Raw genomic sequence first — 16,810 nt, forward strand, 5'->3', positions numbered from 1 at the left:
ATTAACTGTAATATCTGGTGGTGACCCACGGAGTTGCAGGACTGATTATGTCACGTCTAGCTAGCTTGCTCATATGATTTGACTGATGCAGCAACACCAGATCAACACAGTCTTACTGGAGCTTTTACAGTCGCTGAAGCATCACCCAGGTGGGTGCTACATTTCAGTATTGGACGATCTAGTCTATCTACGGAGGAGAAGCTATGACTAACAAAGACGACTAGGTTCCCGATGAAGAGCTCTGTGGCCTGTCTGTCAGATGTCTCTATCTCCCTGCCCGGCTGTACCAACTATGCTCCCTCCTCTTAAGATACTTCCTTTTCCAAACTGCCTTTCATCTAAAGCTATGGAAGACAATTTTATTTGTGTTTATTTAATGTAATATCTTATGTTGTTCTTGTCTATCACTGTTCTGTACTGTCATGTATTTTTCCTTTTTATGTGGACCCCAGGAAGAGTAGCTGCTGCATGTGCAGTAGATAATGGAGATCCTACAAAACTAAACTAAAGAACTGCCAGATCCCTACATTTGTTTTGTTAAATCTTTTTTATTTTTTGTTGTTTTTAAAGCAACTTTGAGATTCTACCTGGAATGAAAAACCCTATATTAAATCAATATTATTATTATTATTAATACCATGGCATTGTTGAATACTCCTTTCTGATTGGCTTGAAGGGCATTCTAGAGTGTGCATTATTTAAGTGATAATGCCCGAAAAGCCAGTGTTTGGAGGATATATTGGCACAGGTGTTGTTAGGTAAACAATGCCAATATACAGTGCCTTGCGAAAGTATTCGGCCCCCTTGAACTTTGCGACCTTTTGCCACATTTCAGGCTTCAAACATAAAGATATAAAACTGTATTTTTTTGTGAAGAATTGGAAACAAGTGGGACACAATCATGAAGTGGAACGACATTTATTGGATATTTCAAACTTTTTTAACAAATCAAAAACTGAAAAATTGGGCGTGCAAAATTATTCAGCCCCCTTAAGTTAATACTTTGTAGCGCCACCTTTTGCTACGATTACAGCTGTAAGTCGCTTGGGGTATGTCTCTATCAGTTTTGCACATCGAGAGACTGAAATTTGTTCCCATTCCTCCTTGCAAAACAGCTCGAGCTCAGTGAGGTTGGATGGAGAGCATTTGTGAACAGCAGTTTTCAGTTCTTTCCACAGATTCTCGATTGGATTCAGGTCTGGACTTTGACTTGGCCATTCTAACACCTGGATATGTTTATTTTTGAACCATTCCATTGTAGATTTTGCTTTATGTTTTGGATCATTGTCTTGTTGGAAGACAAATCTCCATCCCAGTCTCAGGTCTTTTGCAGACTCCATCAGGTTTTCTTCCAGAATGGTCCTGTATTTGGCTCCATCCATCTTCCCATCAATTTTAACCATCTTCCCTGTCCCTGCTGAAGAAAAGCAGGCCCAAACCATGATGCTGCCACCACCATGTTTGACAGTGGGGATAGAAGGTTCAGGGTGATGAGCTGTGTTGCTTTTACGCCAAACATAACGTTTTGCATTGTTGCCAAAAAGTTCAATTTTGGTTTCATCTGACCAGAGCACCTTCTTCCACATGTTTGGTGTGTCTCCCAGGTGGCTTGTGGCAAACTTTAAACGACACTTTTTATGGATATCTTTAAGAAATGGCTTTCTTCTTGCCACTCTTCCATAAAGGCCAGATTTGTGCAATATACGACTGATTGTTGTCCTATGGACAGAGTCTCCCACCTCAGCTGTAGATCTCTGCAGTTCATCCAGAGTGATCATGGGCCTCTTGGCTGCATCTCTTATCAGTCTTCTCCTTGTATGAGCTGAATGTTTAGAGGGACGGCCAGGTCTTGGTAGATTTGCAGTGGTCTGATACTCCTTCCATTTCAATAGTATCGCTTGCACAGTGCTCCTTGGGATGTTTAAAGCTTGGGAAATCTTTTTGTATCCAAATCCGGCTTTAAACTTCTTCACAACAGTATCTCGGACCTGCCTGGTGTGTTCCTTGTTCTTCATGATGCTCTCTGCGCTTTTAACGGACCTCTGAGACTATCACAGTGCAGGTGCATTTATACGGAGACTTGATTACACACAGGTGGATTGTATTTATCATCATTAGTCATTTAGGTCAACATTGGATCATTCAGAGATCCTCACTGAACTTCTGGAGAGAGTTTGCTGCACTGAAAGTAAAGGGGCTGAATAATTTTGCACGCCCAATTTTTCAGTTTTTGATTTGTTAAAAAAGTTTGAAATATCCAATACATGTCGTTCCACTTCATGATTGTGTCCCACTTGTTGTTGATTCTTCACAAAAAAATACAGTTTTATATCTTTATGTTTGAAGCCTGAAATGTGGCAAAAGGTCGCAAAGTTCAAGGGGGCCGAATACTTTCGCAAGGCACTGTATCCTCCAAACACCAGCTTCGAGGGCATTATCACTTTTATACAACGGGTTACCAACATATTCAAATAATGATTGACATATTTTCATTCAAAACATTATTTTGATCAATTTATTCATACTATTTCATCCTTCCACAGGACATAATCCCGACACAAATCTAGGGTTGCTACCCAAGCCAGCTGGTCATTCATTCTATCGGCCCAGTCGTTCAGCCTTTTTGTTCTGTATCTATGGACATGACCCAGTTGTTCGTTCTAAATGTTCCATTGCAATATTGGCTGGCAATGCTATTTTTCCTTGCTTGCTAGCTAGCCAACTAAGGCTAATTTACAGTCACGTCAAAAAGTACAGCCAGAATAACAGGACATGAAATCAAATCAAATCAAATTGCATTGGTCACGTACACATGGTAAGCAAATGTTATTGCGAGTGTAGCAAAATGCTAGTGTTTCTAGTTCCAACAGTGCAGCAATATCTTACATGTAATCTAACAATTCCACAACAACTACCTAATACACACAAATCTAAGTAAAGGAATGGAATAAGAATATATACATATAAATATATGGATGAGCAATGACAGAGCGGAATAGGCAAGATGCAATAGATGGTATAAAATACAGTATATACATAAGAGATGAGTGGCCAATGATTTCAAGTCTGTATGTAGGCAGCAGCATCTCTGTGTTAGTGATGGCTGTTTAACAGTCTGACTGCCTTGAGATATAAGCTGTTTTTCAGTCTCTTTGTCCCAGCTTTGACGCACCTGTACTGACCTCACCTTCGGGATGATAGTGGGGTAAACAGGCAGTGGCTCGGGTGGTTGTTGTCCTTGATGATCTTTTTGGCCTTCCTGTGACATCGGGTGCAGTAGGTGTCCTGGAGGGCAGGTAGTTTGCTCCCAGTGATGCGTAGTGCAGACCGCATCGCCCTCTGGAGAGCGTTGTGGTTGTGTGCGGTGCAGTTGCCATACCAGGCGGTGATACAGCCCGACAGGATGCTCTCAATTGTGCATCTGTAAAAGTTTGTGAGGGTTTTAGGTGACAAGCCTAATTTCTTCAGCTTCCCGACTCCCGACACACTATTGCACCTTCTTCACCACACTGTCTGTGTGGGTGGACCGTTTCAGTTTGTCTGTGATGTGTACACCGAAGAACTTAAAACTTTCCACCTTCTCCACTGCTGTCCTGTCAATGTGGATGAGGGGGTGCTCCCTTTGCTGTTTCCTGAAGTCCACGATCCTCTCCTTTGTTTTGTTGGTGTTGAGTGAGAGGTTGTTTTCCTGACACCACACGCTGAAGGCCCTCAACTCCTCCCTGTAGGCTGTCTCGTCGTTGTTGGAAGTCAAGCCTACTATTGTTGGGTTGTCTGCCTACTTGATGACTGAGTTGGAGGCATGCATGGCCACGCAGTCATGGGTCAACAGGGAGTACAGGAGGGGCTGAGCACGCACCCTTGTGGGGCCACAGTGTTGGGGATCAGCGAAGTGGAGATGTTGTTTCCTACCTTCACCACCTGGGGGGCGGCCCATCAGGAAGTCCAGGACCCAATTGCAAAGGGCGGGGTTGAGTCCCAGGGCCTCAAGCTAAATGATGAGCTTGGAGGGTACTATGGTGTTGAATGCGGAGCTATTGTCAATTAACAGCATTTTTACATAGGTATTCCTCTTGTCCAGATGGGATAGGGTAGTGTGCAGTGTGCAGTGTGATGGCGATTGCATCGTCTGTGGACTTATTGGGGCAGTAAGCAAATTGAAGTGGATCTAGGGTGGCCGGTAAGGTGGAGGTGATAGGAGAGCCCATTTAGCTGCATTTGCGTTTGTTTAAGCAGTTTTCTAGTGACATTTCTTTGGATACATCCACAACAATGAGCTAATGATGCACAATTTTGTCTGGCATAGAAAACGTGCTCTTTCATCAGTACACTGTTGCTCAGAGGAGCTAGCCAACAACACAACTAACGCAATAACTTCAAACTGAAGATGGAAAGACACCAAAGTAGCTGCACTTAATTTTGTTTGACCTGTTTTTTATTGATAGTTCTTTGTATATATCAATAAAAATTATGCTGATTCATGATTTCGACTTGCTGAGAAAAGCTGCATGCCTGTCTGTCTCATCCCGACTCCTGACACGTTCATTACTATGGGACAGCTGGAGATCAAATTTAAATATTGAAACAATGTTGCAAATGTCAGAGAGACAGACAGCAAGGTTTATACAAATCTCCTCTGTTGATAACAAAATGTTAGTCCAAAAGAAATGTGAGATAATGTATTTTTATCAAGTTTATAAATTGCCTGGCTGGGCTGATGAGACAGTGGATTGAGCAGTCAGATGGAACAGTAAATAAATAGGCATTTTAACAAATAGACAGAGGCTGTGATATATTGTCCATATATCACAAACCCCAGAGGTGCCTTATTGCTATTATAAACTGGTTACCTATGTAATTAGAGCAGTAAAAATAAACTTTTTGTCAAACCCATGGTATACGTTCTCATATACCATGGCTGTCAGCCAATCAGCATTCAGGGCTCGAACCACCCAGTTTATAATACCCTATAACGCACGGTAGAATTCAATAGTTAATACTTACATTCTATGTTTGAGCTGCTTATGAAAGCAAAAGTCGAATTGAAAACATTATTGGCATTGTTGAATTCGATGTTCATAATTACAAGCTAGAACTTACGGTTTTGTTAGCTAAACTTGCAAGTCTGTATTGTTTGGTTACCATAGTACTGTTGTTACAGTTGAAGTCAGAAGTTTACATACACTTAGGTTGGAGTCATTAAAACTCGTTTTTCAACCACTCCACAAATGTTTTGTTAACGAAGTGATTTTTCCAAAAAATGTTTACAGACAGATTATTTCACTTAATATTCACAATTCCAGTGGGTGAGAAGTTTACATACACTAAGTTGACTGTGCCTTTAAACAGCTTGGAAAATTCCAGAAAATTATGTCATGGCTTATGAAGCTTCTGATAGGCTAATTGACATCATTTGAGTCAATTGGAGGTGTACCTGTGGATGTATTTCAAGGCCTACCTTCAAACTCTGCCTCTTTGCTTGACATCATGGGAAAATCAAAAGAAATCAGCCAAGACCTCAGAATTTTTTTTTTAGACCTCCACAAGTCTGGTTCATACTTGGGAGCAATTTCCAAATGCCTGAAGGTACCACGTTCATCTGAACAAATGACGCAGCCGTCATACCGCTCAGGAAGGAGACGCGTTCTGTCTCCTAGAGATGAACGTACTTTGGTTCAAAAAGTGCAAATCAATCCCAGAACAACAGCAAAGGACCTTGTGAAGATGCTGGAGGAAACCGGTACCAAAGTATCTATATCCACAGTTAAACAAGTCCAATATCGACATAACCTGATAGGCCGCTCAGGAAGGAAGAAACCACTGCTCCAAAACCACCATAAAAAAGCCAGACTACGGTTTGCAACTGCACATGGGGACAAAGATCATACTTTTTGGAGAAATGTCCTCTGGTCTGATGAAACAAAAATAGAACTGTTTGGCCATAATGACCATCGTTATATTTGGAGGAAAAAGGGGGAGGCTTGCAAGCCGTGAAGCATGGGGGTGGCAGCATCATGTTGTGGGGGTGCTTTGCTGCAGGAGGGACTGGTGCCCTTCACAAAATAGATGGCAACATGAGGCAGGAAAATGATGTGGATAAATTGAAGCAACATCTCAAGACATCAGTCAGGAAGTTAAAACTTGGTCGCAAATGGGTCTTCCAAATGGACAATGACCCCAAGCATTCTTCCAAAGTTGTGGCAAAATGGCTTAACGAAGTTAAGGTATTGGAGTGGCCATCACAAAGCCCTGACCTCAATCCTATAGAACATAGAAAGTGTGTGCGAGCAAAGAGGCCTACAAACCTGACTCAGTTACACCAGCTCTGTCGGGAGGAATGGGCCAAAATTCACCCAACTTATTGAGGGAAGCTTGTGGAAGGTTATCTGAAACGTTTGACCCAAGTTAAACAATTTAAAGACAATGCTACCAAATATTAATTGAGTGTATGTAAACTTCTGACCCATGGGGAATGTGATGATACATTCTGAATCAATCTTAAATAAATAATTCTCTCTACTATTATTCTGACATTTCACATTCTTAAAATAAAGTGGAGGGGCCTCCCAGGTGGCGCAGTATTTAAGGGCACTGTACTGCAGCACTAGCTGTGCCACCAGAGACTCTGGGTTCGCGCCCAGGCTCTGTCGTAACAGGCTGCGACCGGGAGGTCCGTGGGGCGACACACAATTGGCCCAGCGTCGTCCGGGTTAGGGAGGGGTTGGCCGGTAGGGATATCCTTGTCCTCTCGTGCACCAGCGACTCCTGTGGCGGGCCGGGCTCAGTGCGCACTAACCAAGGTTGCCAGGTGCACGGTGTTTCCTCCGACACATTGGTGCGGGTTGGTTGGGTTGTGTATCGGAGGACGCATGACTTTCAACCTTTGTCTCTCCCGAGCCCATACGGGAGTTGTAGCGATGAGACAAGATAGTAGCTACTACAACAATTGGATTCCACGAAATTGGGGATAAAAAGGGGTAAAAGTTTTACAAAATAAAATTTAAAAATGGTGGTGATCCTAACTGACCTAAGACAGGGAATTTTTTACTAGGATTAAATGTCAGGAATTGTGAAACTGAGTTTAAATGTGTATGTAATCTTCCGACTTCAACTGCATCTAGTAAACTTGCTAGCTACTTCCGTGGATGTTGATCTCAAATATAACATATATTTTGAATCGTTTAACACTTTTTTGGATACTACATGATTCCATATGTGTTACTTCACAGTTTCACTAAAACTAAAGAAAAACCCAAGAATGTTCTAAACCTTTTGACTCGAAAGTTTACACTGAACAAATGTGACAGGCAGAGAGGCTTGTTCTCTCCTATTTTCACAGCAAATGAAACCCTGCAGTCCTCAAGTTCTAGCAGGCTCACCAATCCAGTGAGGTGATGCTGGTGTTCAGGCCAATGACAAGAGAGGAAGCTAGCTAGCGTGACAACAACAGCAACCTGACCGGAGATGACTGACAGTTGCCCAAATGTAAGCACCAGAGGGTGACAAAAGGTTAAATGTGTGTGCCGTTTTAGATGCATCTTTGCAACTCAGAATATAATTGATTCACACATTATTGTCAGACTCTCTGAAAGGTTACTAGTCATTGGATATTCATTTAAGTTATATAAAGCTATATAGTTACTGTACATGGCTGTTGTGTGTGTCCCTGGTGAGGACATTTTAAAATAGTCACTAAATATGTTTCACATTTTAGTGAATAGATAGAATGATAACTTTTTGTAAGTGGACCATGTGTGCTTCCAGGTCATTATGTAAGCTTCCAGGTCATTATGTAACAATGTACAACATGTTTGGAAGCCATTGTTATGTCTGGGTCACTTAGTGGCACGAAAAGTTACCAAACACAAAGCAATACCGTCGCCCTGGATGGGGTCTGAATCGTCCGAGCCATGTTACGTATCGCATCAATGGAAACCATGCAAGGAGACTAAAGGAGCGGTAGAAAACAGTGGCGAGGGAAGGATGACACTGAAATTGACTGATTGAATTAGAAATTAATCTTCACATCCCCGTGCAATTGATATGTGATTATGACACACACTGAGGGAGCCATGCGGAAAATTGACTGTGTTTCGTGCCCCAATGCACCACTGCTCTACACTCCACTCCACCCCAAGGAGAATAGTGAGACTGGCGCCGGCCACCAAGGCTCACTCGCTCCCTGGCTGATGAGCTGTGAAGCGTTTGATTCTGGCGAGCAGGACATTTCCCACCAGTTCTCCCTCTGAAGAGGGGCCCGTCTCGCTGCAATCCCAGCGGTCATCTGAGCTGGCACCCCAATGAGCTCTGTCTCTCACAAAGATTCCCTCGGAATCCCTTTCCCCTCTGACTGAGAACTCTGGAATGCACTTCGACTGTCTGGCTGCCCCACTTGGAGTCTTCCCAGCTTGGTGCTTGTTAAATCCAACTCTTTTTCATTATTCTTTTGTTTGTATCTTTTTTTGTTTTTTGACAGGTTAAAAGTACATTTACATTGTAATCCTACTGACAACTAACTTTCTAACTCCGCCCATAACTTCAGGACTTCATTCACAGAAGGCATGAATTATCGAGTCATTCTTAGTTTTACACTTAAGACATGACTCTGCCGTTATGCTGTTAAATAATCCAACTCTAACTGACTAATCATCAGTGGAAAGAGGAGAGGCCAAGAGAGAGAGGTGAAGGGAGACACAACTAGAGAGAAAAAAATCAACAAATTGAATTGATTTAAAAAAAAAAAAAGCCTTGGCTTCTGTCCAGTTTGACCACAGGGTTATGTGCTGGTGACATGGGGTGGTGGGTGGTGGTGGTGGTAGTCGTGGTGTGGATGGGGCTGGACACTGTGTCCACACTGTGTGTGATGGCCATCTGTGCTGCAATGATGGGGTTGAATATCCACGGATATGAGTGTCTTTTTTTTAACGAAGTTTGTGCGTAGGTTCCTTGAGTCTGTGCGCACACAACAAGGTTTAAAGAGAGTGTACGGTTTTGAAGTGGGTATGAGTGCGAGTGCCTCTGCAAATAAGGATTTGTATGTTGATATGAATTTCAAATTCTGTGTGTGTTTGTGTGTGTGTGTGTGTGTGTGTGTGTGTGTGTGTGTGTGTGTGTGTGTGTGTGTGTGTGTGTGTGTGACAGAGAGCGAGATAGAGGGGGAGAGAGAAAAGACAGAGAGTAAAAGAGAGTGAGTGCAAGGGAGAGATTTGGATTTGTGTGTGTGTGTGTGTACACATTGTGAATGAGTCGGAGCTGGTGTGCAGTACACTGCTGGGTGATGGCCTAATTCAGCAGGGCTGAACTTCAAAGGACTCTAGTGCTGCAAGGGCTTCAGCAGAGCTGCCACTGACATGGCTCTGAAACACAGAGACAGAGTAGGGGGCGAGAGACTGTGCACAACACCATCAATAGATTAAATACTGATAGCGCAGAGCAAGAGGCGTTTTACACTTCATGAGAAAATATGAGAGATTGAGCAGACAAGCAAGTGAAAGGGAGAGCATGAGTGGGAGAGCATGAGAGGGAGAGCATGAGAGGGAGAGAGAGAGAGAGAATTGAGAACTCCACAGGGAGATGTTAAAAAGACAGAGAAAGTGGGGGTAAGAGAGACATCTGTTCTGCCATGTTGCACCCCCCCCCAATAAACAGAAAATATGCTTCACTTAATTTAAACACATCCCTCTCCCTCTCTCTTCCTCAGTCTACCCCACTCTCCATCCTCTCTTCCTCTACCCCACTCTCCATCCTCTCTTCCACTACCCCACTCTCCCTCTCTCTTCCTCTACCCCACTCTCCCTCTCTCTTCCTCTACCCCACTCTCCATCTCTCTTCCTCTACCCCACTCTCCCTCTCTCTTCCTCTACCCCACTCGCCATCTCTCTTCCTCAGTCTACCCCACTCTCCATCTCTCTTCCTCAGTCTACCCCACTCTCCATCTCTTTTCCTCAGTCTACCCCACTCTCCATCTCTCTTCCTCTACCCCACTCTCAATCTCTCTTCCTCAGTCTACCCCACTCTCCATCTCTCTTCCACTACCCCACTCTCCATCTCTTTTCCTCAGTCTACCCCACTCTCCATCTCTCTTCCTCTACCCCACTCTCCATCTCTCTTCCTCAGTCTACCCCACTCTCCATCTCTCTTCCTCTACCCCACTCTCCATCTCTCTTCCTCAGTCTACCCCACTCTCCATCTCTCTTCCACTACCCCACTCTCTATCTCTCTTCCTCAGTCTACCCCACTCTCCATCTCTCTTCCTCAGTCTAGCCCACTCTCCATCTCTCTTCCTCAGACTACCCCACTCTCCATCTCTCTTCCTCTACTACCCCACTCTCCATCTCTCTTCCTCAGTCTACCCCACTCTCCATCTCTCTTCCTCACCCCACTCTCCATCTCTCTTCCTCAGTCTACCCCACTCTCCATCTCTCTTCCACTACCCCACTCTCTATCTCTTTTCCTCAGTCTACCCCACTCTCCATCTCTCTTCCTCTACCCCACTCTCCATCTCTCTTCCTCAGTCTACCCCACTCTCCATCTCTCTTCCTCAGTCTAGCCCACTCTCCATCTCTCTTCCTCAGTCTACCCCACTCTCCATCTCTCTTCCTCAGTCTACCCCACTCTCCATCTCTCTTCCTCAGTCTAGCCCACTCTCCATCTCTCTTCCTCAGTCTACCCCACTCTCCATCTCTCTTCCTCAGTCTACCCCCTCTCCATCCTCTCTTCCTCTACCCCACTCTCCATCCTCTCTTACACTACCCCACTCTCCCTCTCTCTTCCTCTACCCCACTCTCCCTCTCTCTTCCTCTACCCCACTCTCCATCTCTCTTCCTCTACCCCACTCTCCCTCTCTCTCTTCCTCTACCCCACTCTCCATCTCTCTTCCTCAGTCTACCCCACTCTCCATCTCTCTTCCTCAGTCTACCCCACTCTCCATCTCTTTTCCTCAGTCTACCCCACTCTCCATCTCTCTTCCTCTACCCCACTCTCAATCTCTCTTCCTCAGTCTACCCCACTCTCCATCTCTCTTCCACTACCCCACTCTCCATCTCTTTTCCTCAGTCTACCCCACTCTCCATCTCTCTTCCTCTACCCCACTCTCCATCTCTCTTCCTCAGTCTACCCCACTCTCCATCTCTCTTCCTCTACCCCACTCTCCATCTCTCTTCCTCAGTCTACCCCACTCTCCATCTCTTTCCACTACCCCACTCTCTATCTCTCTTCCTCAGTCTACCCCACTCTCCATCTCTCTTCCTCAGTCTAGCCCACTCTCCATCTCTCTTCCTCAGACTACCCCACTCTCCATCTCTCTTCCTCAGTCTACCCCACTCTCCATCTCTCTTCCTCTACCCCACTCTCCATCTCTCTTCCTCAGTCTACCCCTACTCTCCATCTCTCTTCCTCTACCCCACTCTCCATCTCTCTTCCTCAGTCTACCCCACTCTCCATCTCTCTTCCACTACCCCACTCTCTATCTCTTTTCCTCAGTCTACCCCACTCTCCATCTCTCTTCCTCTACCCCACTCTCCATCTCTCTTCCTCAGTCTACCCCACTCTCCATCTCTCTTCCTCAGTCTAGCCCACTCTCCATCTCTCTTCCTCAGTCTACCCCACTCTCCATCTCTCTTCCTCAGTCTACCCCACTCTCCATCTCTCTTCCTCAGTCTAGCCCACTCTCCATCTCTCTTCCTCAGTCTACCCCACTCTCCATCTCTCTTCCTCAGTCTACCCCACTCTCCATCTCTCTTCCTCAGTCTACCCCACTCGCCATCTCTCTTCCTCTACCCCACTCTCCATCTCTCTTCCTCAGTCTACCCTCTCTTCCTCTACCCCACTCTCCATCTCTCTTCCTCAGTCTACCCCACTCTCCATCTCTCTTCCTCTACCCCACTCTCCATCTCTCTTCCTCAGTCTACCCCACTCTCCATCTCTCTTCCACTACCCCACTCTCCATCTCTTTTCCTCAGTCTACCCCACTCTCCATCTCTCTTCCTCAGTCTACCCCACTCTCCATCTCTCTTCCTCAGTCTACCCCACTCTCCATCTCTCTTCCTCAGTCTACCCCACTCTCCATCTCTCTTCCTCAGTCTACCCCACTCGCCATCTCTCCCTCTCCCTATCTTTCTTTTCATCTACCCCCTCTATACCTCTCCATCTCTGTCTCTCACTCCCTGCCTCTCTTGTTCAGCTTCACAGATCTCTTTCCCTCTATACCTCTCCATCTCTCTCTCTCACTCCCTGCCTCTCTTGTTCAGCTTCACAGATCTCTTTCCCCCTATAGCTCTCCATCTCTCTCTCTCTCACTCCCTGCCTCTCTTGTTCAGCTTCACAGATCTCTTTCCCTCTATACCTCTCCATCTCTCTCTCTCACTCCCTGCCTCTCTTGTTCAGCTTCACAGATCTCTTTCCCTCTATAGCTCTCCATCTCTCTCTCTCACTCCCTGCCTCTCTTGTTCAGCTTCACAGATCTCTTTCCCCCTATAGCTCTCCATCTCTCTCTCTCACTCCCTGCCTCTCTTGTTCAGCTTCACAGATCTCTTTCCCTCTATACCTCTCCATCTCTCTCTCTCACTCCCTGCCTCTCTTGTTCAGCTTCATAGATCTCTTTCCCTCTATACCTCTCCATCTCTCTCTCTCACTCCCTGCCTCTCTTGTTCAGCTTCACAGATCTCTTTCCCCCTATAGCTCTCCATCTCTCTCTCTCACTCCCTGCCTCTCTTGTTCAGCTTCACAGATCTCTTTCCCCCTATAGCTCTCCGTCTAGTGCAGTTTGGTGCAGTAAGCTGATTAGCCCTGAAAAGCGTTCGCATGCCCTTACACTGCAGATTAAGACACCTAGCAATAAACTCCTGTGCTGTGACAAAATGACCCTGCCTCTCCTCTCAACTACAACTGGGGCACTGAAATCACAGTTTCTCACACTCACACACGCATGTGTGCGCACACTCACATACATACTGTACACACTTTGTCTCTCTCTCACACAGACACATTCTCTTTCTCTCAAGCACACACACGTGCCTAGTTCTCGAATCTAACAACTAAAACTCAAGAAATGAAATCACTCTCTTTCTCACACAGACATATGTTACTATCATTAGACTCTCCCTTTCTGTATACTGAAATTACTCAATTTAAACTCACACAAATGTGGCTTGGGTTTGGCAGCTGAAGTAAGCCCTCCCTATTTAAACATGAGAAGATTCTAATTTCCAGAGCGCTAAGTACCCTGCCTGCCTGTACTTGTGATGGAGCGTGCATTGGGCCATCTGTTGTGCTCACGTGAAAAGATTTAAAGGGATGTGTTTGGGAGATCAGCTTTCTGCTGCTCATTCTCACTCTCTCACTCTCTAGCTCTCTAGCTCTTTCCACATCACACTGTCTCATCCCACTCTCTCTCTCTCTCTCATTCTCACTCTCTCACTCTCTAGCTCTTTTCACATCACACTGTCTCATCCAACTCGCTCCTCTCTCACTCTATCCTCTTTCCACATCACACTGTCTCATCCCACTCTCTCTCTCTCTTTATCACTCTCTCTCACTCTATCCTCTTTCCACATCACACTGTCTCATCCCACTCTCTCTCTCTCATTCTCACTCTCTCACTCTCTCGCTCTTTCCACATCACACTGTCTCATCCCACTCTCTCTCTCTCTTTTTATCACTCTCTCACTCTATCCTCTTTCCACATCACACTGTCTCATCCCACTCTCTCTCTCTCTTTTATCACTCTCTCACTCTATCCTCTTTCCACATCACACTGTCTCATCCCACTCTCTCTCTCTTTTATCACTCTCTCACTCTATCCTCTTTCCACATCACACTGTCTCATCCCACTCTCTCTCTCTCTCTTTATCACTCTCTCACTCTATCCTCTTTCCACATCACACTGTCTCATCCCACTCTCTCTCTCTCTCTTTATCACTCTCTCACTCTATCCTCTTTCCACATCACACTGTCTCATCCCACTCTCTCTCTCTCTTTATCACTCTCTCACTCTATCCTCTTTCCACATCACACTGTCTCATCCCACTCTCTCTCTCTCTTTATCACTCTCTCACTCTATCCTCTTTCCACATCACACTGTCTCATCCCACTCTCTCTCTCTCTTTATCACTCTCTCACTCTATCCTCTTTCCACATCACACTGTCTCATCCCACTCTCTTTCTCTCTCTTTATCACTCTCTCTCACTCTATCCTCTTTCCACATCACACTGTCTCATCCCACTCTCTCTCTCTCTCTTTATCACTCTCTCTCACTCTATCCTCTTTCCACATCACACTGTCTCATCCCACTCTCTCTCTCTCTCTTTATCACTCTCTCTCACTCTATCCTCTTTCCACATCACACTGTCTCATCCCACTCTCTCTCTCTCTTTTATCACTCTCTCTCTCTATCCTCTTTCCACATCACACTGTCTCATCCCACTCTCTCTCTCTCTTTATCACTCTCTCTCACTCTATCCTCTTTCCACATCACACTGTCTCATCCCACTCTCTCTCTCTCTTTATCACTCTCTCTCACTCTATCCTCTTTCCACATCACACTGTCTCATCCCACTCTCTCTCTCTCTCTTTATCACTCTCTCTCACTCTATCCTCTTTCCACATCACACTGTCTCATCCCACTCTCTCTCTCTCTCTTTATCACTCTTTCTCACTCTATCCTCTTTCCACATCACACTGTCTCATCACACTCTCTCTCTCTCTTTATCACTCTCTCTACCAGTCCCCACTTTCTTCTATATTTTTTGTTGTTCTTTTTTTCTTTTTTTCTTTGTCTCTTTCTTTTTTCTTTCTTTTTTTTAAGGTGTGGATCAGCTTTAAAATTGTGGATAGATTGTTGCTTCCATCGATGTAATTTTCTGCATCATTTCCAATCTCCTATATTTTTGTGGTAAATATATCTATATACAGTTGAAGTCGGAAGTTTACATACACTTAGGTTGTAGTCATTAAAACTCGTTTTTCGACCACTCCACACATTTCTTGTTAACAAACTATAGTTTTGGCAAGTCGGTTAGGACATCTACTTTGTGCATGACACAAGTAATTTTTCCAACAATTGTTTACAGACAGATTATTTCACTTGTAATTCACTGTATCACAATTCCAGTGGGTCAGAAGTTTACATACACTAAGTTGACTGTGCCTTTAAACAGCTTGGAAAATTCCAGAAAATATGTTATGGCTTTAGATGCTTCTGAAAGGCTAATTGACATCATTTGAGTCAATTGGAGGTGTACCTGTGGATGTATTTCAAGGCCTACCTTCAAACTCAGTGCCTCTTTGCTTGACATCATGTGAAAATCAAAATAAATCAGCCAAGACCTCAGAAAAAAAATTGTAGACCTCCACAAGTCTGGTTCATCCTTGGGAGCAATTTCCAAATGCCTGAAGGTACCACGTTCATCAGTAGAAACAATAGTATGCAAGTATAAACACCATGGGACCACGCAGCCATCATACCGCTCAGGAAGGAGACGCGTTCTGTCTCCTAGAGATTAATGCACTTTGGTGTGAAAAGTGCAACTCAATCCCATAACAACAGCAAAGGACCTTGTGAAGATGCTGGAGGAAACCGGTACAAAAGTATCTAGACTTGAAGTCGGAAGTTTACATACACCTTAGCCAAATACATTTAAACTAAACATTTTGAAAATTCCTGACATTTAATCCTGTAAATATTCCCTGTCTTAGGTCAGTTAGGATCACCACTTTATTTTAAGAATGTGAAATGTCAGAATAATAGTAGAGAACGATTTATTTCAGCTCTAATTTCATTCATCACATTCCCAGTGGGTCAGAAGTTTACATACACTAAATTAGTATTTGGTAGCACTGCCTTTAAATTGTTTAACTTGGGTCAAATGATTTGCATAGCCTTCCACAAGCTTCCCACAATAAGTTGGGTGAATTTTGGCCCATTCCTCCTGACAGAGCTGGTGTAACTGAGTCAGGTTTGTAGGCCTCCTTGCTCCCACACACTTTTTCAGTTCTGCCCACAAATGTTCTATAGAATTGAGGTTAGGGCTTTGTGATGGCCACTCCAATACCTTTACTTTATTGTCCTTATGCCATTTTGCCACAACTTTGGAAGTATGCTTGAGGTCTTTGTTCATTTGGAAGACCCATTTGCGACCAAGCTTTAACTTCATGACTGATGTCTTGAGATGTTGCTTCAATATATCCACATAATTTCCCTTCCTCATGTTGCCCTCTATTTTGTGAAGTGCACCAGTCCCCCCTGCAGCAAAGCACCCCCACATGATGCTGCCACCCCCATGCTTCACGGCTGGGATGGTGTTCTTTGGCTTGCAAGCCTCCCCCTTTCTCCTCCAAACATAACAATGGTCATTATGGACAAACAGTTCTATTTTTGTTTCATCAGACCAGAGGACATTTCTCCAAAAAGTACAATCTTTGCCCACATGTGCAGTTGCAAACCGTAGTCTGGCTTTTCTATGGTGGTTTTGGAGCAGTGGCTTCTTCCTTGCTGAGCGGCGTTTCAGGTTATGTCGATATAGGACTCGTTTTACTGTGGATATAGATACCTTTGTACCTGTTTCCTCCAGCATCTTCACAAGGTCCTTTCCTGTTGTTCTGGGATTGATTTGCACTTTTCACACCAAAGTACGTTCATCTCTAGGAGACAGAGCGCGTCTACTTCCTGAGCGGTATGATGGCTGCGTGGTCCCATGGTGTTTATACTTGCGTACTATTGTTTGTACAGATGAACATGGTACCTTCAGCCGTTTGGAAATTGCTCCCAAGGATGAACCAGACAGGTCTACAATTTTTTCTGAGATCTTGGCT

At 44.5% G+C, this 16,810-nt stretch overlaps 1 protein-coding gene across 2 annotated transcripts in view; it reads right to left on the bottom strand.

The window, feature by feature from the left end:
• LOC112226144 (protein shisa-8) overlaps positions 1-16,810 on the bottom strand; it is an 85,245-nt gene that overhangs the window by 18,067 nt on the left and 50,368 nt on the right. The window lies entirely within an intron of this gene.

Source organism: Oncorhynchus tshawytscha, linkage group LG27, assembly GCF_018296145.1.
Source record: "Oncorhynchus tshawytscha isolate Ot180627B linkage group LG27, Otsh_v2.0, whole genome shotgun sequence".
NCBI lineage: Eukaryota > Metazoa > Chordata > Actinopteri > Salmoniformes > Salmonidae > Oncorhynchus > Oncorhynchus tshawytscha.